Genomic DNA, 27377 nt, shown 5'->3' on the forward strand with positions numbered 1-27377 from the left:
GCATAGTTGAGTGCTTATTAGTGGAATTTCAGGGGAGGAGAAAGTTAATAGATATGTTTTTATTTAGAAAAGAACTCTAGGAGAGGATAGACTAGAGACTGGCCCATTGGTCTGGCTGAGATTTGTGTAGGCAAAAAGAAAATCCTTGCAGACAAGGATGGCATGAATGAAGGCACAATGAAAAGGAACATAACTGTGCAGTCGCTGAGTGTGAAGATATTCCCAAAGTACAAGCTGAGAATCCTCACCCAGTGTCATATCAGAATTTCTGTAACATAATCCTAGTCAGCATATAGTTGTCTTCAACTGAGATTTTTGTTGTATTTTTCATATAAGGATGTAAATGTGGGTATACATGAATAAATAAAATAAAATGTATTGTCTAAACACATTCTTCAATATTGATTGATCCTTTAGCGAGTTGTATTTTGTCAAGAGTCTCATACCATAAGCCTGAAAATGAGTATATGGAAAGCAGAAGTGTATATGGGATAAGAAATAGTTTTCTGACAGAGCTCTAACCCAGCTTTTTTAGCCACAAAAGTGTGCTCTCTTTTCAGGTAGGGTAGGAGAATTTGTATAAATGATGGTGCACATATTTTTCTCTATTTCTAACGACGCACAAAAAATTAAAGAGAGAAAAGAACTGAAATTGCAGCCAAAGATTTTTAGAAAAAGTATCTCACCTATCAGAATTTTAACCCAGAAGAAAAGATTACTAAGGCACATTTTTAAGGAAATGTTATTAAGCCCTGTCTCTAAAGCACTGAGCTACAAACAAGGGATGATTGAAGTGGCTGCTTGAAGTGAATTCCCTACAAACAGAACCCCTTTCTGAAGGAAATCTATAAGGGTGTTAAAAATGTGTTCCTTGTTCGATAGCACAACACAGCTTTCTTGAATGCCAAAATACCACGCATAGTAAGTTATACTAAATTGAAACAGCTTCAATTCAGTGGAATAGGGATTAACATCACAGTTATTTATGGTGTTAACAAAGACAAGAAAGAAATTCCACTGATGAGAGGCATCTAAGTCATTCAGTTTATCACTTCACCGAGTTGTCAGACACCGGGCAAGCACATTTTTCTTTTGCTTATTGCTAAACTAAAATTATGAAAGCTCTGGGGGGAAATCAGTTTTACTTGTGATCAAATGTTTAAAAGGGCCATTGCTGGTAACCAGATAGGCACATATTTGATAAACTCAGCCTTAGAATATATTGTTCTCCTATTAGATTTTTCTCACGCCTTGATCTAGAATTGCAATAAAAAAGAAATGTGTTGAGCTCAATATTTCTGCTGAACACTTCCCTTATTACAGTATCCTACCACCACCCCACAAGTATGGTCTATTATTTAAAGTTAGTATCATTCATTATTTACCATCCAAAATCCAAATTTTTCACCTTCTTTGGAAAGTATTATAATTATTCAACAAATATGCTCTATTAATTTAAATATTTGGACATCTTATTGGCCTTCCAAGCTGATTTTTAACTGATTGAAGCAAGCAGATAGATATGTAAAATAATTCCGAATAAGAAATCGCTAAAAGGAAATTTGTAATTCCCACTCCAGCATGCGGCAGAGTTACTCCAGAGCTCAGAGTACTTAGATCTTTTAGCACGTCTGAACCTGCATGCAGACGGTGTGCTTTGTCAAGCTTAACTGAAGCCTGCAGAGCACAGTGGGATCCAAGCCATATCAGAGGCTCCACTGTCCCTTTCCTAATGTCACCGCAGTATATGACCAGGATGCCACATTGTGAACATCAGACCCATCACAGAAAGTGGTCCCTGCTCCAGCATCACGTGGCTCTGGTCAGTGCACTGGCACTCTGCTCAGTTACACACTAAGCTTTCTATTATTTTGAGCTTCAGTTGCATTCAATTATCTCTTCTCAAAGCTAGTGCCGATGTCTTGTTAAATAAAACCAATAATATTGGGTGGTACTCCTAAATTATAAAAATAAAAGCGTGAATAATTATATATTCAATTTTCCATTACTTTCAAAATCTTGTGTCTGAATCTATGTTTATCTCATGGTAGATCCAGTAAAAAAAAAAAAAAAAATGTGGATCTTTCCTGAAGCTATATGCAGAGTTACCTTGAGAAGTTAAGAGACATAAATCCACACAAGAATGCTATCCTTAATGAGTCACATTATAAAAGGCCTCTTAGATTCCAAGTTAAGATTACAGTGTCCTCTTACTACTGGTACTTCATAATTCTTGAACACCTAAACATCATAACTTCGTAACATCTTAACACAAGACCAAGATGTTAAAATTATTCCCAGTGATCATCTCAGTCATCTACTGCTTCCCTCCCACAGACCCGAGTCATCTCTAAAAGAGGGCTATGTTCAAATTGTCGTGGGATCTCATCACTTCTCATATATATTTAGTTCCTAGAATCTCATCATCTGCACTAAATGGAATTTCTTACTTTAAATGATATAATTTCAGCTAGTTCTCTTCAGCCCCAGTTCTCATGGAAATGCGCAAGATTTAACGAGCAGCTGATCTCTATGTCATATGTTTAAATTTGATATTAGCCTTTCCTCTGTCTTCTCTTCTATTCTTAGATACTGTAAGTGCCCAAATTGAAAGCATGGGCTAGCAGATCTTTTTCATATCTGTCCTTTGCCTTTTACAGCGTGTCCTTGCCGGCTGTCCTCTTTTCAAATTTTGTTTTCCTCTGAATGGGCTATTGCACTGATGGCTTTTGGCAGCTGCCGAGTGCTAAACTTGCATATAAAATCAATCTGTGGGACCAGAGCCACAAAACAGGGCCTACTTGAAATGGTTTTTTTTCCGGCTTTCTGGTTACCGTCATCTTAGAGTTTTAGTGCAATGGGCAAGGACAATAATTCATTGTACTTTATGAGAAATCTTTATTTTCAAGGGCTACTTCTTGGTTGAATTCTTTTCAGAGTATCCTCTTGAATTTATGCAGCACATACAGTAATTGAAGATCCGCCTCTTTAAATATTGTGGAGGAGAGACCAAGCCAGAGTTTTCTGCACCAAAGTTGTCATTAGTGTATACAAAGTTAGTAAGATACTTTGGCACACTCGTTATTTTCCCATACAAGCGAGGTATTACCAGAAGTATTATCACATTATCTTCCTCTTGTATATTTTTCTACTTTATCTCAAGAATAAAAGCCTTATTTCATTGCAGTTAAGACTACGGATTTTGGTATCAACCCAACCTAGATTCACTTCCCAGTTCTTTCTGAATGGAAAGAATGGATGTCCTTGGGCCAATTACTTATATAGTAATTAAACCTCATTATATTCATTTGTAAAATATAATGATAGTTCCTATCTTAGAGGAATAAGGTGGAAATTAAAAAAATAAATTAATAATTCATATAATGCAGCTAGCACAATACCTGACACAAAAGAACCTTTCAAAGTATGTCATTACATTTACGATTAATTATAATAATTGCCACTTTTGTTGTCTCCTAGTACGAGGAAGTTGTGCCTGAGTAACTCACCTCATTGCAATCATCTACTCCTCTGAACCAGAAATTAAAAATGTATGGTATTTCCAGAGTATAGTTAAAGCAACATAAATAATGTTTGAGAACAGATCATTTTTTAAAATGTAGTTCCTCAAAAAGGCTTTTGTTACCCTTATCTTTACTATTTAGCAAGTCACTCCGAACTTAGTGGCATAAGACAATAGCCATTTAATTAGGCTTAGAAAATTGGTAGGTCAGATATCTGGAAAGGTACAACAGGATTGACCCTTTTTGCTTCACAATGTCTGGGGACTCAGCTGGAAAGACTGAAATGATAGGAGGCCATAACAGCTGTCTGGAGGTGTCACTTCAAGACGTCTTCTTCATTCATATGTTTTGCTCAATTGGGACAGTTGACCAGAGCTCTGAAACGCGGACTCTCTGTATGGTTTGGGCTCTTCAGAACATGGTGGCTGGGTTCTGACGAGAGTTTCCTGAAACAGAATCTCCATGGAGGAGTGTTTCAAGAGAACCAGCTGGAAGCTGCATGATGTTTTCTGACCTAGCCTCAGAAGTCACACAGATGTCCCTTTAGCTGTACTCCCGCCAGTCAACGTAGTCACAAACCTGTCCAGGTTCAAAGGGAGGGGACATAAATTCCATCTTTGTTTGCAAGAAGAGTTAAAGAATTTTGAGGCCCTATTTTAAAAAAACACGTATTTTCTCCATAAACTATCCTCCCTTTGATCATTCTTTCTTTCTACGCTTCCCTTTCCCTTATCATTCAGCACTACCTAGTACACATTATACATTGCTTTGTGGTTATTCCCGAGTCAATTAAACTTTATGTTATCGAGAATATTGTAAACTCAAGAACACAGAAATCAAATCTCCCTTTCATTTGTGTCTTCAAATGATTTCTAGCGTTGGATTCTTCTTTCACGTTTCTGATTCACTCAGTAAGCTTAAATATTTAGCAGTGCTTTAAAACAAAAGTGCATAGGCATTGGTAACAATGGTTAACAACTTTACAAGTGAGTACCAGATTAGGAAATGCATAATAGATACCAAAGTACATTACAAGACAGCCTGACTAAACCAAGACTTCCCCTAAACAAGGTTAACAATGAGGAAAGAATTATCTTTTTATTTAACAAGCCAGGGGTCCCTAATTCATAAAGAAACTAAAATTTTCATCAGTTTTGGAATCAGAAAATGTCTATTTGTTCCTATCAGATGCCTAAAATGAATGCAGACTCAAAACACTGGAGAGTTGGAATCTATCATTCATCATGAGAGGGAATATTTCCCCTGTATTTTATTTAAGACACTTATGGTTGATTTGAGTTATTAAAGCATCATTGAATTGCTTTTGTATTTTTGAAACACTTAAACTGTCATGCCAAATTTGGAGAAGCAAGATTTTATTAAAGCAGTTAATTCTTTTATCCTTTCCTTCAAAAATTATCTCTTGAAAATCTATTTCCTACAATTCCAGATGCTATGAATACAAAGATACATAGGACCCAATTCTTGCCCACACCAAGATTACCTCCTAGTTGCAAAGGTAAATAAGTAGGCCTATAATAAATCTTGAATGTGGTAAGTGTTCTGAGAGAGGAATATTCAAGGTTCTATTGGGACATGGCTTAGAAATTAAGGGCTAAACAAGTCAATTGTGATAGATGATTTGATGTGTTGTCCAGCTTTCCCACCAGGACTGAAAGAATTATTCCCTCAGCTAGAGGGAGTACTGTTGTCAGACAGCATTCAGCTGTCAAGCTTTCTCAGGAATTACCTCTGCTGAAAAGTCACCTTTCCTGAGGCCATGGCCCCTTCCCGGGGCAGCCCACATTCAATGACTAGCTCAATTCTGAAGAGCTCTACCAGCTTTAGAACTCCCTTTGGAGTCAGCTGAGATCCTTTTTGGAGACTTCTGTCTCTAGTCAGTTGTACTTCTGTCCCTTTCCTTCCAGAAGTGTGATCCTAACTTTAGATTACTCAAGGTAGCATTGAAAATTCTTCATTATCTGAATCTGACCTTATATCTTCATTTCCCGTTCTTCCCATTTATTTAATACTCAACTAAACAAACTGAACTGCTGCAACTATTGTATTTTTTCCCACTTCTGTGTCTTTGCTCACACAGTTCCTTTGCCCTGACATGGCCACGTGGCCAAATTCTACCTGTATTTTAAGACGCAACTCAGAGAACCTCCATTCATCAAATTTTACTCATCTTTCCTTTCACCACCACCAAGCTAAAGGGAATTGCTCTCTCCTCTGAACATGTATTGCATTTTATGTGCTCTTCTCTTGTAATTTTATATTTACCAGTTCATACTGTAATTATTTAAAAGTATGACATTTCCTTTTCTAGATCCTAAACGGTACACAGTGAATATCACAAAGACGTGGAAAAGAAAAGGAAGGTCAGAGGGAAAGAAGCTGGAATGAGGGAAGGATGGGGAGATTGAGGAAGAAGAAAGAGAAAGGATAATGGAGATGGAGAAAGAAGGATCAGAGATGAACAGCAGAAAAGGAGGGCAGCGCTTTGTCTTTCAAAAGAGTGTATTGAAAAAAATGCAGGATTATCTAATTTTTAAAAAATAAGAATATCAGTAACTCTTTATGGCACTTCCAGTGGAATTAAATAATAAACACTATCATCACTTTGTACTTTGGTCAAGACAGTAAGGAAATGGCAAACTTCAGAAGTGAAGTCTGAAATACGTTCCTTTTAATTAATATACTTTTGTCCTTGAAGCTGAGATTGTACACATATAAACCATTTTACTTCCTCTTGAGCTATTTCAAGCACTATTATAGAGCTCTGAGTTGCTCATTAAGGAATTTAGAAAGAAGAGCAAAGGATTTGAAGAAAGGTTATTTTATGGATGCTCTAGAGAATTAGAACCATAGCCAGCTGAAGACGCTCAGCAGATCCAGACAAAATGTGTCTTCCCTATGAATGTTCCGTACCCTGGTCACCCAGCACTTCAATCTTTGTCATGTTTGAATTCTTCCAGGAGCAACACTCAGAAAGGCAAATGAAAAGTTTAACTTCCGATATTGCCACAGTTTTTAATTTAGAGAGAATTTTTTAGGAATCAGCACCATGTCAGTTTGGATGCCCATGAGTCTTTGAATTCTCTAGTCCTAGCCCATCAGGTTATCAGGTCACTGCTTCACCAAAAAAGGTCAACTCAGAAGGACTTATAGTTTCACAGCCTCTTCTCAAAAGTACTCTCTGACTATAATCAATAAGGCTCTTTTGAATAGAAAAAATACTTTCTAAGCAAGCAATGGTGCTTCTTCCACTTCTCTTCAGCATCCTGTGCCCCATCCAGCGGGAACAGGAGCGCTGTTTGGCTTGAACATCCGTGCTCTTCAGTCAGTAGTAGTTGCATTGCCCCTCAGACTAAAGGCAAAGGAGAGATCTGACAGTTACCGCACACAAGTATAGAATCCCTGGCCTGAGGCTGCCCTCATTGTGCCTCCATCAGACTTTTTAGACTCAGAGACAGAAACCCTTGACGGCACCAATATTGAACTCTGGCCAGGGACAACTCTGCTGTAAGTATCTCAGGCAGAACCATTGACAATTCCTTTATACTGTTTACAAAGTTAGAAAAGAATGCATCCAGCAAGCAGTCACCAAGATCACGATGATACCATGGATCATTCCTTTCATCTGAACAGTTCTTTTGCCTACTCTTAATTTAATTTGGTTTCAGCCTCATTCCTTTCGGAGTTGAAGTCTGATCATCCCCAATAATTGATGATGCTGAAAGAAGTCATCTCATCCAAATCCCGAGCAGCTGTGGTTTTTCCATTTGCTGACTCTCTCATGTCTGCCATTATCCAGGCTATTGGTCAAACATTCCAAAACGGTTGGACAATTTCCATCAAGTAGCCTCAGCAAATTTGTATTTGGAGACAGCCTGCTTAGCCACTATCCCTTCACCATCCCTACCTGTACCCAAGGGCAGTGCACAAAGCACTGCACAGTCCATGGTTGTGGAGCAGTTGATGCTTCCTACACCAGCTCTGCAGCCAGGTTACCAAAGGTCGTATCTTTATGGTGTCCAGTAAAGCTCATGTCATGTTTCCTAGCCTGGAGACTGGAATGGAATGGAAATAACGTAGGATTTGTAGCCAGAAAATTTGAGTTTGACATGATCATTTGCTCCCTATATCATCCTTTAAAAAACTGCAACATCTCTGCCTCTATTTCCTAATCTGCAAAATGGGTGGACAGAATGTTAAAGTCATTAATCGCTCATCTCTGTTGGGAAAGGTAAATAAGATAATGGACATGGTTTTTCAAATAATTTTTAAAAATCTGTATAAGCTTTTGTACTAAGTAACTAAATTAATATTGCAAACTTACAAGCTATGTTTTTGAACCAGCATAACCTAACCTCAGTAAATTACCAAAGCCAATTATGAAGGAAAAAGTTATACTCTTTTCTATTTCAGGATATCATTATTTTTTTCTTTTTCCTGTGGGAGACTTGCCAAGCCCAAACAGATGGTGTTGGTTAAAAAAGAAAAGGTAATTTAATAAAGGCAACCTCATGTCGTTTATAACCCATTTTAAAAGCACAAAGCATAAACCATTTTACTCTCACCCAGTGGCATCAGGTCACTGCTTCACCAAAAAAGGTCAACTCAGAAGGACTTATAGTTTCACAGCCTCTTCTCAAAAGTACTCTCTGACTATAGTCAATAAGGCTCACTTGAATAGAAAAAAGTTAAGCAAAGAAAGATTTCCAATTCTATTCTAAGGCTTAAAATGAAGTGGTTAACTTGACATCAAGGATTAAATATATGTCAGATAGAAAGTCAAAACGTTAAAGAAATCCTGTGATACAAAACTGCAAATTTCATGTCCTCTCAATATTTTCTAAGCAAGCAATGGTGCTTCTTCCACTTCTCTTCAGCATCCTGTGCCCCATCCAGCGGGAACAGGAGCGCTGTTTGGCTTGAACATCTGTGCTCTTCAGTCAGTAGTTGCATTGCCCCTCAGACTAATGTTTTGTTTCCAGTGGAAATGATGACTTCTAGAATCTAGCTAGGAAAATAACACCCCACAATAGCAGAGAGAGCTGGGTAAACTGAGTAGACAGGCATGTAAGGAGGAGATCACTGAAGCTAAGTGACTTAAGAGGCACCAAACTGTCGGAAAACAAGTCTCCTAACTTTTCTTCTGCAGAATGTAACAAACACATGGCAAGGTGCCCTTGATAGAGCAGACCGCAAATGCGAAAACCCTTCGAACACAATCTTGTTGTCGTTTCGCTTTTAATATTGAGGCTATTTCTTCTTCATATCTTTTGAAAAAGAGACATTTTAGAGATGATCTGATTGATTTCAACATGTGGGAATTTGAATAGCAACCTTTTCTAAGACTCATTTTTCAGCAAAAAGTGACTAAAACTGATGTGCATAAAGGCATTTGACTCACGGCAGGCACGAGACTAGGTTCTGACATTCTCTCTCTTGTATTTGTGTGTATGAGTTTGTGTCTGTGTTTATACATGCACGTACATATATCACATATATATGAATTGCATGTGTAATTCACATATATATTACATGTGCGTGTGTGATATATGTACAATTTTACATCCTAGAAATAGTCCTTGAAAGCAGTAACATTTCACCATTATGGACTCAATGACATTGCATAACCAGGATATGTAATAGCCATAGCCAATGTTCTCATGAATAGAGATGATCTTAGGGTAGATCAGACAAAAGAAAAACTATACTGTAAAATATATATCAATCCCAGAACCTCACTTAATGACTTGTAATTTGTATGCTGCTTTGATGTCCTAGGGCCTCAATCTTTAAAAAAAAAAAAAAAAGTAAATCTGATTAAACCTTTTATAATTTGTTAAAGTACAGGATGAGTAATGTTAGCATGAGCTGAGAAAAACAAAACACTAGAAAGATATGTGGAGCTGTCAGTAATTCATCAGGGCCAGGCTATTTTAGCACCTAATAATTTCTTCTGTGCTCCTTCTTTGGAAGAGAACAAATCAGAACGCCAATGCAGTAAATTCTCACAGGGGAAACCATAATTCTATCGATGTGCTTCACGATGGCTTTTTGTTTTCAATTCTGCAAAAGCAGATCGATAAAACTAATGCAGGTTCTCTCCTAAGATTTTCCTTCTACATCCATAGTTAAGAGACTTGATAACACTGCTTTAACTGATTCGGCACTGGCAGGCATAACGGAGGAAGGTTTTGCAGAGAAGTGGAATATAAAAGGTAGAGAAAGAAAAACAAACAAACAAAATACAGTGCTAGAATGGGGCAGTTTCATTTATCAGTTAAACATGTGAACTGTTAAACTACCTAGGTTTGAATCCTAGTTTTACTTACTAGCTGTGTGACTTCAGCAAGAGATTTGACCATTCCGTACCTCATTTAATTCAAATAGTAAATGAGGATAATAAGCAGTAAGAGAGTTAAATCAGATTATTCATGTAAAATATTCTTAGAAGTTCTAGTAAATTCTAAGTGTTCAACAATGTTAACTTATCATTGCTACTATGGCATGACTTTACTACTCTTGCTCTCTGAACATGGGTGCCCCTCCTAGATCATTCAAAAACTGTCAGAAGAGATGATGACGTTCAAGGAAACAAGAATCGATGCATCCAGAATGTAGACTTGGACAGAGTTTGGGATGGAGGTGAGGAAGGAGTCTGTAAAGGAACAGAAGGAGTTTGAAAAGACTTTTAACAGCTCCTGCCCATCATTCTTTTTATTTGCTACACTCCTAAGAGCTGATAGAAAAAGAAACTATAACACACATGCTAACCAGGCTGAAGAGGCTTAAGGGGAGTGTTGAAGCAGCCTTGGTTTTCAGAGCTAACATTGTCTTCTAATGCTCATTTAAGTTAGACTTCAAATCTTCAAAACAATTCTTATCTCTACTCTCAGACAGTAATGTACTCAGTCCTTTGTATCTACTTTATTGAAATTGTAGGCTCATTCCTTTACGTCCTTTCCATGCACTCTCTGGAATGGCCCAAACCCTCGTCTCTAACAATATAGCAAGTAGGACCCTCCTGGGTACCAGCTCTGAGGCCATGACTTACTAGCTGTGGGCCCTTGAGCAAAAAATTTAACCTCCTGTTTGTACCTGAAACTTCACATCTTGCCTATGTCCTCATCTATAAAACAGATGCATTGTGGGAGAATTCAAAAAGATAATGCATGTGAAGTTTAGCACGTGAAAAGTGAAGAATGAATGATAGGTGTTAATTGTATGATTGCTATGTTGTTTTTAACTTTATTTTGTATCATTATTGTTCATATGTCAAGCTCGTGCTGGACAGTTGCTTTTTCTATGAAGTCTATGTGGAAAAATCTTAAGCGTCAATGAATATTCATTATTCTGAATTCCTAAAATCCTCACTTTCTGCGCTACACAATCAAGCTCTTGAAAATTTCAAGAGAGTAACTTGTCATTTCATAGATATATTTGTGCAGGTTGCATTTGTCAGCTGGGTGTTTTCATTCTTCTTATGTATTCTTATAAATACAAAATATGCTTATATTGAAATAGTCTCCTTGTAACACGTAAAATAGCGGACTATACAGCTTCTTATTAATGTATGAAATTTTTTATTAGGTGTATTGATAGAAGGAAGATGTTGGATGGAACTAGCCTTATTTGCAGCCCCAAGATTATAATTAGGTGGAAATACAAATGGTTTCATCAACATGGTTATACATAAAAATGCCAACAGTGCACAGTGTATGATTTCTAGATATATTACAAAGATCTCTTCACCTTCACACAATATAAACGTGATGCAAAGGCCACTATGCTATAAAAACTACATTTGCATTGTTATATTATTTTCCCTGGAATTTATGATTTTGAGAGACATGTAAAAGAGAAATATAATTCCCTTAACTTTTGTTAATTTGAAAAATATTTCTCCATAACTTCAAATATTTTCCCCAGCAGTTCATATCCTAAGGCTTATATTTAATACATTCAGCCAAAGCTCCCACTTAAGACTCGACAATAGTTCCCAGATGAGTGGTTCATTGTGTGATTTTGAAGTCAATGGTATTTGAAGAGGAAATGGACAGTGGAAAAAAATAACAAACAGCACTTTTTAAAAAATTAATAGGCTTTATTTTTTAGAAAAATTTTAAGATTGTAGAGAAACTGAGCAGTAAGTACATAGAATTCCCATATACCCCCTCCCCCTACACACATACACAGTTTCCCCTCTTATTGACATCTTGCATTAATGTAACACATTTATTCCAGTTGATGTTCCAGTTATTTAATTATTATTGAATAAGGTCCATAGTTTACATTAGGGTTCACTCTGTATACTCTGAGTTTGACAGATAGATGACATGTGTCCACCATTTTAGTATCAAACAGAGTAGTTTCACTGCCCTAAAAACCTCCTGTGCTCCACCTTTTCATTTCTCCCTCCCTCTCCGTAAACTCCTGGCAATCATTGATCTTTTTTTACTGTCTCCACAGTTCTGCTTTTTCCAGAATATTATATAGTTAGAATCATATAGTACATAGCCTTTAAAAGAGAAAACAAAGTAAAAACTTCTTTCACTTACCAATATGCATTTAAAGTCCCTTCATATCTTTCTGTGGCTTGATAGGTCATTTCTTTTTTATTTCTCAAAAATGTTTCATTATATGAAATGTGTCAGTTTGTCCATTCACCTATTGAATGCTTCCAAATGTTGGCAATTATGAATAAACCTGCTATAAACATTTGTGTGCAGGTTTTTGTGTGGACATCAGTTGTCAACTCCTTTGGGTTAATACGCAAGAGCTGTGCTATTTTGAATTCTCGTTAATAATGAATGAGAGTTCCTGTTGCTCCGCATCCTCGTCAGCATTTGTATTGTCAGTTTTTTGGATTTTGGTCATTCTAATAAGTCTCATTATTGTTTTAATTTCCAATTCCCTGATGAGAAATTATAATGAGCATTTTTTCATATGCTCACTTGTCATCTGTGTATCTTCGTTGATGAGGTAACTGTTCAGATCTTTTGCTATTTTTTAATTGGGTTGTTTATTTACTTTTATTGTTTTAATTCTTCTATGTATGCTTTAGATGCCAGTCCTTCATATGTGTTTTTTGCCCACTTTTTTATAACAGACTTTATTTTTTAGAGCAGTTTTAGATTTACAAAAATTTTAAAAGATAGTACAGAGAGTTCCTACATACTTTAAACTTAGTTTTCCTGTTTTTAACATCTTACCTCAGTAACAAACGTAGCTTTTAATAATTAATCAAGAGAAAATATGAAAATTGAAATAAGATCCAAACATTATCACTTTCCTGAGGACGGTAAGGAACCAAGAGTATCTGCACCTGCATTCAGGGGCCCTGGATGCTGCTGTTTGGAGGCACTCAGACGTTCTGCTCTTCTAACCAATAACAATAATAATAATTGTAGTTCTTAACAGTTTTCAAGTGATTTAAATATGTGTTTCTTAGGAGGAATTATGATTGGGTAAAAGAGTGAACAAAGTAAGTGGATCAAGCCCTTTCAATTCTGTGATTCCTTTTCTTTTCAGCCTCCATGTTTTAGGTAGAATAGAATAAACTTATGATGTATTACCTTTATTAAATGAGCAAGAAATGTCCCAAGAACTACAATCAGGGCTTCACATTTTCTTTCCAGGGCTCATTCATCTATACAGGATGGATTCACTCACAAAAGGATTCACTCTTCTCAAATTGATTGAAAAGACTAAATAACAACAATAAGGTCTAAAATTCCATATTATTTATAATCTTTCGGTGTTCATTCCTTGTTTGTAGCCTACAGGTTTTTCTTTGAAAGTCCTAAACAAGGTCAGAATTACCCAAAAGATCATCACCCTTTTCTGTAAATGTCTAAAGTTTTCCTTTATGATTACAATTGCTTCTTATACAAAAGAAAATGCAACGTTTTATCACAAGTTAAAATCTCCACCTGAGTACCACATCTACGTCAAAAACTAATACACAAGCAAGGTAACTTTTGTTGTCAGAAACATAGATATTAAAATTGTAACGTCAAATCTCAGGTCAGTACTACAATTAACAAAAGTTTTGCCCACCTTATATGTTTTCTTCTGACTAACATCAGCCTTCAAACCCTGAGGCAGTTTCTTTTTCTACGTTTTAAAAAATTTTTCAATAGATGGTATCAAACTATCTCATTACTGAGCAAAATCTTCTTGAGACCTTGAATTTTCACATTGGTTTCACATTTGTCACAAAAGGTGTTTTTCAGTAAGTAATGTATTTTGGCTTAAATTTCTTATATATGATAGATAACTCAGCAAGATGGGAATGCATTTTAAATCATCCTCGGAGGTGTACAACAACTGTGTCCATTACAACATGCAAGGCATTTATCCAGAATGTTTTATCTCATGTCTCAGGTTAGGAACTTAACATTGTCTCTTAAATTTGTATTTGTAGCTCAACTTGGGAACTTTCTATCTAACGTTTATTTCCTTGGCATTTAGTTCTTGATTTTTCCATGAGGAATAGGTATATGCTCTCCCAAAAACAATTCTAAATCTTTTTGATATTGTGTATAATACTTTTCTAATTTTTATATCTGTGTGTGTGTGTGTGTGTGTGACTTGTAAGGGATGTAGACATTTTAAACATATTCAAGTATTAAATAACCAAGCAACAAATATGGTTTCTGTTCTAATATCTCATAAAATTCCAAATCTTAAAATCTGCCTAATATGTTTATAAAGCCCATTTCTTTTCAAATATAATGAACTGGATGGCGTTTTAAGGTTTCATTAAGTCATGATATACATACAGAAAGCACACACATGTAAGAGTACATTTTAATGGATTTTCACAGACTGAAAACATCTATGTAAGCATCATACCAGAAGCACTCCTCGTGGTCCTTTCTAGGCCCTGTAAAACCCATGACACCTGTGGCTATGACAGGTTGTGTTCTATAGTGCAAATAGTAAACCCAAAACATGATAATGGTGAGAGAACCTATCAAAAGACCCAGAAAATTGTCGGCATGCTCTCCTATAGCACGAGACCTCACCTGATTACATCTGCAACATTCTGCCCCTTTGGACACAGAATATTATGAGAGAGGGACAATAATGCTTGGGAGTTGAAAACTGGGGTTTGTTTGAGTCTAAGCTCTGCAATTCAATATTCTTTGAAACAAATCAGTTAAAACAATTGCTGAACCTCAGTACGATAATGCATTACTTCAGATTTTTATGAGGTTCAGATGCAAAAGCACAATGAAAGTGCCATATATATTTTAAAGGGCCCTGTAAACACACCATTATTTTTGTTTACAAAATATGGGATTTCCCCCAGTTCTACCAGTGCTGTAGCTTTAGATGGTCAACCAGGGCTTAAAACATCTCTAAGTGTTACAGAGCACATTTTGCCCATACTTGCATAATCTTGGTCTGAAGTGAAATTGCCATAATATTGACATCATCAGTAACAGGTTTCTTAACTAGGTATCTACCATAATATTCCAAAATTGTTTTAGAAACAAAAGTTCTGCTGCTTTTTTTTAAAAAGAAAAATCACTTCATTTCCTACATATGATGTGTTTTTGGTAATAAATCACACATTTTTTAAATAAACAAGACATCTGGAGATTAAAATATTACTTAAGTTTGCTGCAGTCATTGCTCCCTTGCTACCTAAAGTTGTCTTTATTAATGAATTTAAATAAGGACACATTTATTTCTGAAGCTCTTTTATTCTAGACTTATTTTAGCATCAATGATCATTGCAAGTAAAAAAATAAATTCACTTTGTCACCTATTGGATTTTATTCTATTGAATTCAGTACATAGGCTCTCATGAATGAAAAATGTGCTGCAATTATTATCCATACTATTTGCTAAATATAAAGAATAAAAAAATTCTGCTCTGTGGAAAAAGAGATAAAATAATGATGCCATTTTCTATGTTTAAGATGAAAATACAGATATCCTATTAAAGGACAAACATAACAGAAAGGATCAAAATTAAAAATAATACTGGCTGGTTTAATTTGAGATTCTAAAAATGCAAGCACATATCATCAATCATCAAGTGCTTACTACACGTTCAGAGAAGCTCTGATCATTATGCAGAAACTAGATAAAGAAGACATTGTTCCCGGTGATTTAAATTAATTATTCCACTATAAACTCAGCATTGAAGGTCCTGGGTCTGAGTCCTGGATTTCTGTTTGCCCCTAGATCCACAGCCCCTTTTACATCTCTGCTTGTCTTTTGTACTCCAGATTTATGAATTCCTGCCTTCATGACTGGTTTGGATTTAAGCTCTTCTGGGCTAAAACCTTGTTAGTGTTTACAGACCTACACATTTGCCTGGCCCTCGCCAGCTTCCAATTCTTAAGGTCTCAGTCATGTCCTCCAGACTTTTTAGGTGAATATTGTCCCCATCCTTTCTCTTTCTGACTTCAGAGCCCTGACATCACCTAGAAATTCCCATTCTTAGGACCCAGCCATCAAATCTGATTCTCTTGAATGTTAGCACTCTCTTCAATCAAATTATTTCCCTTTGACAACATGATTTGGAGACCCAGATTTCCCGCAAAATTCGGTATGATGTATGCAAAGTGTGAAGGGAACTGGACTATCTCTATAGTCTTAGGGATTCCATAGCTTAGCCCATATTCCAGAAAGAAGTAAAGAATATGGCATTGAAGGCAAAAGATAATGCGAACAGTTCTGAAACAAATATTTCTAAGTCATACCATGGTCTTCATGATTTGGTGCCAGGTGGAAAACCTTTGAAGAGCAACATTATTCAAAGTGGAAGCACCATCAAGCCTTCAGTACTGTGTAAATTCTGGCAATTCTAAAGGATTTTGATTATGTGGACAAAATTGTTTAAAAAGGATAGGAAAAATTAAGGGTTTTTCTCGTGTTGATCATACATGGCCATCGGGAAAGTTTGGGAGTCAAAAGAGCTATACATAAAATAATAGCAAGTAAGGCAAGGTAATATACAATTTAGTGCTTAATTTACTAAGATTTTAAATACAATAGAGGTGGTAGAATTCAGCCAAGAAGATACTGATACTTGATCCTGAAAAATAATTAGAGAATGGAGATAACACTCATGCAACAATGGATTCATCCCAACAGATGCAGTGTGGCAGGAGTCAGTGTCCAGTTCTTAAGGCACAGAACATCAGTGTAAATGTTTCATCACTGTGCCGAGGAGTCGTAGGAAATTTGATTACCCCAGGAAAAGCAAGGCCAAATTAAGGATTGCCCTGAAGGCCAGGAAAAGAAGATGAAAAGAAACGTAGTCAAAGTATGAAAACATTGACAGATTTGGACCAAGGGAAGGTGTATGTCTTTACATATTAGAGCTGCTTCATTTGCTCCTTTGTTCTCTGTTAGGCTAATATTGATAAGCATAGTCTAGGTCAGTTAAGTTCATATTAAATTGTAATTGACTGTAACTTAGAGTTCTTTGGGAGTAGCGTAGGAAGTTTGGAGGGGATGGTCAAGCAGATGGAGAATTAGTTCTCCACCCCTGACTCACTGCTTTGATCTGGTTTACACACTGTGATTGTGTCACATTTCTTTCAAACAGAGCTTCAGCAGCTTAGAATACTGCAAACCACAGCTAGGTGGTAAAATCATAAAATCTAGTTATGGAGAGGGACTTTTAAGACTAAAAGACATTTCAAGTTGATGGCTACGCGCCTGTAATAAATTTGGAAGTTGATAAATCTTTTCAAGTTGTTCTTTTAGAGAGAGATCTAAACCCTCCTCCCCAAACAATGATTTGCCTAAAAGCTCACGACACTTGGTAATAGGGGGGAACTAGGCTCTAGGTCTCTGTCTTTGGAGATTCTCCTTATTTTTTGATTCTGACCCTGCATTTCCACTTTTGATATCATGTTGCAGTATTATTGCTTGGGATAAAACATATGTTTCACTAAATCCATTGGCTAATGCCAGAATAATGAAGATAAAAAAAAACCACACCTAGAATCAAATAGTTAACCATATTATTTATAATCTCAAAACTAATATTTTTCAACAACAGATATATTTATGTTGCACTAAATTTTTATGGTTATTCTTCTTTGTTCAAAGTTGATTTATTGACCAACTCTATTACCTTTACCCAATCACGTTTTAGGAGACACGTCATCAACATTTGCATGTCTCGTTAGTAAAACTGTCTTAATCCATCCTAAAGATTAATTATTCCTCTCAATTTATTCTAAACTCACAGGCATCACTTTTTTAAAGCACGTCGTCTATTATAGGCTTTGGCTATTGTCAAACTAATTCCTTCACACCTATATCCCTACTTAGTGTGTTTCGTAACACTTTTTAATACTTTACAAAGAAAATTACTTAAATCATCCAGGTACCATAATTTATTGGACACAGTCTATGTGCAAGGCTCTGGCCAAATGCTGCAGGAGAAGCACCAAAGAAGAAACTGATAAATAAGTGGAAAGCAATAAGATATATTGGAGTATATGAGGAAGACATTTGGTTTAAAATTAATTCGGCCTGACCTTGTTTTTCCAAAATGGCCTGACATGGCCTGTTGAGCATGCATTGTATGTCTGTTTTAAATATTTACTATGTCCTAAAGACAAGAATGATGCCCTTAGAGATAGGGATGTAGCTTCCCCTATATCAGCATTTCTTTAAGGATAAACATCTCTCCCTAAACTGAGGATTAATTACTGACCTGCTGTGCTCACCTTGTGACCACTCACCTTGTGGCCACTGACCTGCTGTATTCACCAATCTTCTGTAGCAGCTAAGTGTCTCATGACAATTGTAAAGCGACATTCCTATCATATGTGATATAAGGTCTTTATTCTAAGACGGTATATAACCACTCTGGACACCCTACTTCTTTGGTGCCCTTCCTTCCTTAGGGAAGGAAGGCCCTAGGCCAGTTCTCAGATCTGGCTTATAATAAACTCACCCCAATTTTGATTTGTAGATTGATTATGGATTATTTGTATCGACAGTACCATTGTTGTGCCTTTGGAAAGAGTATCTCAGAATGTGAGATAAACATATTCCAGTTAGGAAAAGTCTTTGGAATACTTTCAATGCAACCTACAAATGAGGGCAAATCAAATCCAAAATTAAAATAGTGCAGGTTGTAAAAGGAGATGGAGTGTATAGGAGAGTTCATATACTACTGCACTCTCATCTGGCCTAACCCCACCAGCATCAAGCTCTTTTATTACCTATGTTTTGTCTATATTTTATTAGATACTGTCGTGTGTTACATGTTTCCCCTGCTGTAAGCCATCTGGACTGCTTGATGACACCACTTCGATGTTCTCTGACAATCTTGACTTTAGCCTGGAATATCATCCCCTGAGTTGTCCTTCTCAACCTAGCAAGCTTTCATTCCATTGTCATCATTGTGTTGTAAGTCCCAAGTTGCTGATGAGTATCCCCAGCAGATCTGGCATACTCACTAACCCTTATCTTAATCAAAGAGAAAAAGTTTACAATTCAGCTGGGCATCAAACTGGGTTGAAATTCTCTGCCACCAGGGACTGAAAGAGCAAAACATGACCTCTCACACATTTATTTTGAAATTCACTGGCATTTAGTGTCAATGATAGGTTAGAGCAGAAGAGTAGATACTGCCTCCAGAGAGCCATTGTCAAAATTTTCCTGTTTTAGCGGATCTAAGAAATGCCTTTTACACTCATTTATTATCATATTACCATGACTCTTTAATATTTATTCCATCTAGCATCAATTTATTAATCAAAGGGAGTGAGGCCATAAGGAAATGTAGTGTAGACAAAAGCCATTTCAAAGGTGATACAAGGCAGTTCCTACAGGAAGCTGTTGGCTGGCGGGGGGGATAGGAACTGCACATTCAGGGCAACTTCAACATACAGGTTTTTTTTGTTTTGTTTTGTTTTGTTTTTTGAGGAAGATTAGCCCTGAGCTAACTACTGCCAGTCCTCCTCTTTTCTGTTGAGGAAGCCTGGCCCTGAGCTAAGTGGTGCCATGTCCGCACCCGGGATCTGAACCAGTGAACCCTGGGCCGCCGAGAAGTGGAACGTGCGAACTTAACCGCTGCACCACCGGGCCGGCCCATAACATATAGGTAAGGCAGGACATCTCAGAAAAAGCCTGAGAGTCCCAGGCCAGAGTCCAGCCATGGACATCAGGACATCAAGAAAGAAAAGGGAAGAGAAAAGAAAGTTATCACCATGAAGTAGGAGTTTGACATTAGGAGGGCATACCCACTTCCCCCCCCCCCCCCCCCCCCCCCGCCCCAAAAATGTATCTTTCTTATCAATTCTGCCCTTGGGTGATGGAAGACAATTTTGGTTACTGTTGAATTGGAACACACGGCGAAAAAAAGAAGAAGGAAAGCACGAAAGAAAAAACAATGTCCTTGGTCTTTTCTAGTCTAGGTAATACTGATTACCTAGATGAATCTGCTATTAATCTGCTCATTGACTAATTAGAACCTCACCAACCTTTATGGTCATTCACTCTTGGAGTGTCAACTTCCTCCTATAAACTGATGTGACCCTGAGCTAAACTTCTAAGCCTGTCTTTGGTTCTGAACTTCTTTCTGAGTGCCCAAACACTGGCCTTTCAAAGGTATCACACTAAAAGTTGACCTCATTATCTTCTCCACAATATTGGCTTTTCTTAACATCCTAAGCTAATTCAGTAAATGGCACCTACAGTCCCGAGACTCTAATTGGCAGATAACTGTATCTGATTAGCCTTTAATGACAGTTTTTTAAAAAGTTTTGAGACATTACTTTCCATTTATAATTCACAGCAAGAGGTACTAATTTTCTATTTATGGGCCTAATATAAGATTTTTAAAATAAGTTCATGCAATTAAAAAATCGGGTTGACTTAAAAGAAGACGTCAAAGCCAACAGTCTGCACGATGCATTTAAGTTAGAGTTAGAAAATTCATACACAAATGACTGATTTAAAAACTCTGTCACAAGCCTTAAAATGTTCTCTATATGATGGTCCCTGCTGTCTTTTCATCTTCAGTACTTACCGTCCCTACTTCTGCTTGAATCTTATACACCAGTCATTGTTAGAATTCCCTGGACACAGATGTACTGCATGCCCACCACATTGCCTTTTCCAATGTCAGTTACTCTGCTTGGAATTAACCCCTCCAATCATGGGTGGATGGGTCATCTCTATCGCCGTTTATCAGCCTGACAATATCTTCTCAGGTTCTAAAATTCATTAAAATACATCTCACTACAATGATGCATTTTATTTCCAAATTCATCCTCCTAAGTTTTCAACCTTCAAAGGCATGTTTCAGTCTTTTCTGTACCTCTAGGCACTTGCCAAGAAGCCTGAATCAGACTGGGCACCTAAAAAATGTTTTTTGAGTGAATGACTATTTCTTTGATATTAGAAATTAATGTTTAATATATTAGAGCCATAAATAACCTGTCTTTCAGCTCTGGACTGTAATTCTATCAAAGATTTCTGTTGGCCATGCTTGCTTCTCAAACTCTAAACAGAAGTGTATACAATCCTGAGTACTGACAATCTCCAGATGTTGCTTCCAGAAGCCAACAGCTCATCTTTATGGCCTATCCTCAACTCTAACTGCTTTCCATTACATATTCTCTCCTTTCAAAGAATCTTTTAAATTTAAAAGTCAAGCATATCAAGCCTTCTGTCCTGCATCACAGGATGTAGGGGACGTTTATTCCAAGCCTGCGGCTTAATAGGTAGATGAGCAAATGTCCCTTCTCCCTCAATGTACTGTGTCAATGATTTCTAAGGATAATTTAGTCTAACACTCCACAAGAGATTGGAGTATTTGCCAAAAGTTCTTTTTCCTAGAAGAGAATTGTTGGTTTTACAGCACAGCATTGCATCAATTACTTGTAATTAGTCTTTGGCATTAAAAAAAGACCATTCTAGCCTGAATATGACTTTGAGTAGCCTGCTGGTATCTGTAATCTTTCCTCAAAAATCTTTCATACTATATACATGTCAAAAAGAGAAGAAAGACCCTTAATAGATTGATCAGACTATACCTGGGATTTGTTTGCTTATTTGCTTCTTTTTGCTGTTTCAGAAGAAGCAATTCAGCCCATTGTATGCAACCCATTCTGGGAATGGGGATGGGGGAGGATGACTTCCCCAGGACAGAGTCAGAATGATAATGTCCTACCCCTATTTATTCCTTTACAAGTTCTGGACACAAATCATTGGGTTTCAAAAGACAGAGCCCTCCCAGGTTTCAAGAAAAAAGGAACACAGTTTTTCTAATCATTTAAGTACCATTTAGTCTGATTCGTAATCTATGGAGATTGCCACAGAAGGCAAAGATTCCCCTTAACAGAGGGACTGGAATTTCTGAAAGTAGTGGAGTGGAATAGTAAGGGCTCAAGTTGGGAGTTGATTGAGAAGGGGTTTGCTATTAATAAGTGCTAGATAAGTGATCCAAAGGGATCCTGCAATTCTTGCCATTTCAACGCCCAGAAATAGTGGATCAGAGTTTGGGATAGCTGACTAGCATGTCTTCATAGCCCCTATGTCAAGAGACATCACTAAGGGAACATTGCGCAGTTTGAACCCAAAGTCTCACTCCATCTACCAGTATGCTACTGTGGTGGGTAGAATAACCCTCACCCCAACCCCCCAAAATATGTTCAATATTAATCCCCAGAAGCTGCGAATAAGTTATGTTACATGGAAAAGGGGAATTAAGGTTGCAGACACCATTAAGATCACCTATCAGCTGACCTAAAATAGGGAGATTATCCTGAATTACTCAGGTGGGCCCAAAGTAATCACAAGAGTTCTTAAAAGTGGATGAGACAATGAGAAAAAAGAGCCAGAGAGCTAGATGGCAGCGTTAGAAGGACCCAAGTCAATATTACTAGTTCTTGAAGATAGAGAAAGGGAGCCATGCGCCAAGGAGAGCAGGCAGCTTCTAGAAGCTGAAAAAGGAAAGGAAACAAATTCTCCTCTAGAGCCTCCAGAAAGAAATGCAGCCCACCTGCACCTTGATCTCAGCCCAGTGAGATCTGCGCTTGTCTCCTAATCTGCAGAAGAGTAAAATAAGAAATCTGTCTTGTTTAAGCCACTAAACTTTTAGTAAATTATTAGAGCAGCGATAGAAAACTACATTACAGAGCCAGGAATTTTCCTTCGCCACCATGACTACTTCAAGGGGAATCTTTTTCCCAGCTGCACACAGGATCACTCTAAGACCAAAGAAAGCCCTGGTCACTTAGCAGAATGTTATACTGAAGATCCCGTACTTGTACTTGGGGCTAAAACTGAGCTCACTCACTACGCAATCACAGGATAGTGATAGGAAAGGACGCCTCTGACTTTGTGATGGAAATTTGCTCTCTTGTCTCTGCGTTAACCATCACACAAATCACCTATATTTGCACCTATTCTGTCCTTCTCTGCATCATAACTGGGGATTTACGCCTCTCCACCGATCCTCTCCACAGATGACGATTTGAAACCCATCACCTTCTATCTTCATAGGCACTTGACTGCATTGATTACTTTTCCTTTCTATTGTGTATTTAATCCCTCTCTCTGGAATGAAAATTTCCTGCTGTGGTTTTTAAACATTATCAAGTCTCTTTCATCAGCAAACAATCGTCCAAAAAATCCTTCCTTCTGTTCCCTATCCTATCTCTAAGTAGAACCTTGGGAGAAAATGCTCTCTATAGTAGAAGTACTGCTATTTCGTGAGTACATTTGTCGTCTCCCTTTTTTTCTCCATTTAAGTCAAACCTAGAATCATACCTCTCTCTAAAGTGACCAGTGACCTCTATACCACTAAAACCAATGCACATTCTTAGAGCAATTGACATTGTTGACCTCTCCCAATGTCTTCAAACACTCCTTTATCCAACCGTTTGCAAAGAACCATTCTCTATCTAGGAATGTTGTTTTTCTCTCCATTTCACGTGATTATTACTATAGCTATCTCAGATTGGCACTTACAGAGGGAAACGTTGCCTGATTAAGTTAATCTTTCTATTATATACTTACCACAATTGTGTTTTTAAATGAGGGTCTGTGATTATTTGATTAATGTCTATCTTTCTTATGGGAATGTGGGCTCCTTAGGGTCAAGGTCCATGTCTGTTTTTGCTTACCATTATAGCCATAATTCCAAAAACATTCCTAAGAGCAATCCTAATAAAATTGATAGGCACTAAAAAAATATTTGTTCAGGGGCCAGCCAGGTGGCATAGTGGTTAAGTTTGTGAACTCTGCTTTGGCAGCCCAGGGTTTGCAGGTCCAGATCCCAGGCACAGACCTATGTAATGCTCATCAAGCCATGCTGTGGTGGCATCCCACATACAAAATAGAGGAAGATCGACAACAGATGTTAACTCAGGGCCAATCTTCCTCACCAAAAACAAAACCAATTTTTTCAATGAATGATAAATTTCAAAAGGGAAAAATGCATACGTAGAAAAAAGAGTGAGAAATCAATTTGATGGCTCATCTTATTTTAATCTTTTAAATGATCCAATGAAAATAGAAGTTCCATTATATAGATGAGAAAACTGAGGTTTGGAGAGAATAAATAAATCCTCTAAGGCCTCACAAGGAAAAGTGGCAAAATCAAGACATGGAGTTTAGATATGCTTAGCCCAAAGTCTATTTTTGATATTTTGTTCATCATGAATATTTGCATAAATTTTACATTTTTTAAAATATTGCATTAAACAATTATTTCTCTTGGTAAATGTGCTTTTAGTTACCCCCTTAAATTTTGTGCCCCACTTGCCCTAACTTACCCCATCCTCATTGGACCCTGTACTAATTATAAAGAGTTTAGTTAAAACGTTTATTTTGAAAGTAAGCTATATATGGAATTAAGTGATAGAAATCAGTCTTGCTGAGGGAAGATAGGAGAAAACAGTATTCTTAACCTGGATCAGAAGGATGAGAAGGGGCTTAAGAACAGACTCCATCCCTCAGTAAGGTAATGACTAGGATCTGAAAGAGCAGTGACAGGTGATTCTCCACGTGCCGAGGGCAGAAGAAGATAGAGAGAAGGATTTTCTATGCAGACACAAAAGTATGTTTGTTTGGCACAAGCATCACTTCTACCACATTCTGTTGTTCTGTTGTTGGTCAGTGCAAGTCACAAGGCCAGATTCAAGAGGAGGCAAATATACTCCACCTCTTGACGAGTGGAGTTGCAAAGTCACACGGCCAGGGGTGTGTTTCCAGATAGAAGAATAGCTCCTACCAATTTTTGCCAATAGTCTACTACAAGTAGCAATGCTAGTACCATCATAGCGTAACTAGCAGAGGGTAAATTAGCTATTCACTTGTAAATCTTTGGCAATTTGGTTGGCAAATAACAGTCCTTTGCTGTTTTATTTTGCTTATTGATGTTTACTAGTGAGCCTCATTCTGAAAACTGTGGAAATCACATTCCACAACATTCTAATTGTCTCTGGGGGAGAATGGATGGTTCTCAGATAAGAGACACTCTAGTTTTTGTTTGTTTGTCTTTGTTTTTCCTGACAGAAGGAAAATCCACCACCATCGCTCCCCCCCCCCCCCCCCCCCGCCCCGCCTATTTAACAGATTTTGCTCAATTTATCCTTGGAGACGTGATCACTCAGTTTGGGCATACTGCCTGTGTTAGGAAAGGCCACGGGCGGGACGGAAATGATGATACCAACCAGACAGAATCTGCTGAAGCCCTCTCTATTAAAAATGCATTCTACGACGAATGGTTAATGTCTCTAAGAGTCAGGAAAAACGTTAGAGCCACCTGGGGATGGACTAAACGGATGATCTTGTGGCCTCAGCCTGCTGGAGACAGTTTTCCTGTCCACATCCAAACCGAAGAAATGAATCAGGGAAACAAGTTGTCTCAATTTACTTTACTGCCTCAAACAAGGCTTCATTATTAATGGAAATTGTTATAGAAAAACTCGGGGTTTTTTTTTTCCCCATGTATTGTTTATATGCCTGTTTAAATTCAAATTTGAGCTAGCAGCTAGGGAAATAAGAATGTTTGAAGCATACGGCAAAAATCTCATATGCGGAAGCCTGATTTATCCAGAAGCGTAAATGCTGAATTATACACCTCCCACTTATTCTAAATTGAACTGCCCACGTCTTTGTGGGGCTGCCCACAAGGTGTCTAATGAGTTATATGCCTACACTTATTTAACAAGAAAAGAAACCAAATAGAGCGTAACTGAAACCTGGGTACATTTTGTTTTTGTTTTGTTTCAGAGAGCTGTCAGATATTTCAGTCCAATCTTAAAGTTGCTGCTTCCCTTTATTGCAAGTCTACTTCAGAATTTTAGTTACCTCTTGCTACAAAAGGTTTCAGTTTACAGGGTGGCAGGAAGAATGAAGATCGATGGTTCCTGGGTCTGGCTGGTCATACCAATTTGTACTGCAATCTAGGTGCTGCAATCTCTGAGATTTGAGTTTAAATGTGGGCCTTGCAGCTTTAGAAGAAAGATGTGGTCTGCATTCGGCTGTAGATCAACGCTGCCAGTTTATTCACAGATGAGGCATCCATCATGCTTGTGCACATGGGCATTTCATGGGGTAGAGAAAGGAAAGGAAAAGGAAAGGAGAGAGATGGAATGAGGAAAGGAAAAAAGGGAGAAAAGGAGGGAAGGAGGAAGAAAGAAAGGAAGGAGGGGTGGGGAGGGAGGTGATCTTGTTTGTTTTCTTAAAATAGCACAGACAGTAAATCTTTTAGGTAACATTTCCTGGTTCGTTCATAGAAAATAGCATCAGTCAAACATAAAAAAACAATATTATTGTTTAACAAATGCATGCTTAATAAAAATATAATAAAAACTAACCTCCAGTGCATACTGAATGATAAACGTGGGTCCAATATTTTTACTGGCATATACTTCTAGTTAATCCAAATTAATTCTCTTTTTAAAATCTTGCCTTTGAGGCATTGTCTCTCTGACTTGCCACATAAAGTGCCCTCCAATATTGCAATCTTGAACTACTTGCATTTGAAGGATTTCAAGTGATTCATATAAAATTTTTAGTTCCAAACAATCACACTAAATTTGTAATGAAGGCCAAGTTCCTTTCTTATTTTATGAATTTAAAAAATTGGCAACACAATGGGTTAAGAAGTTCTAATTTTATAATGCAATCACATTCTAACTTTTAATGATATAGCTTTTTGCTTAACCCTTGAGATAATTCATATAACTTTACACATGCAATTGATTTTAGTTGCTGTTTTCTTGTCCCGTGAAACCTGAGGAAAAGCAGTGAGAAATAACATCGGTTTTTTGTAGTGGAGCAAAAATATCTATAGCTCGTTTCACAAATAAAAAGCTTGACTTTTCGGTCTCCTGGGCATATTTGAAGTGGGGGAGCCTATTTAAGGGAGAACGGAGGCTGCAGACCAGAATTTTCCCTGCTTTTTGTTTCTCTGCTTGTTTCTTCAAGACAAATACTTTGCAAAGAAAAATATTTTCTTTTAGGTTGAGAATGGATTTAGATTCAGTCAGTGAAATTGAATGCTAAAGTAATAAGCTAATATGATCTTCTTGAAAGAAATAGATAGGTCATGTTTATTTCGTTGAAACAGTTGGAACAGATTTTATATACTATACACAGTCTAACCATCTTTCAGAAGGGAAAAAAATAGTTTTTTTATACATTAGGTTATAATTAATGTATTTATTTAATAAAGAGGAATGCTCTTTGTTTAAAATACATAATTAAGAAATTTACTCTTTTCTCTAAAGCAATCTAAGATAACCCTCTTTGGCTCTATCCTCCAGGTTGTAGTACCCTCTGATGGTAAAGAAGAGAGGTTATAGGGGAACTTAAAATGTTAACTGA

Source organism: Equus quagga, chromosome 2 (genome assembly GCF_021613505.1).
Source record: "Equus quagga isolate Etosha38 chromosome 2, UCLA_HA_Equagga_1.0, whole genome shotgun sequence".
NCBI classification, from domain to species: Eukaryota; Metazoa; Chordata; class Mammalia; order Perissodactyla; family Equidae; genus Equus; species Equus quagga.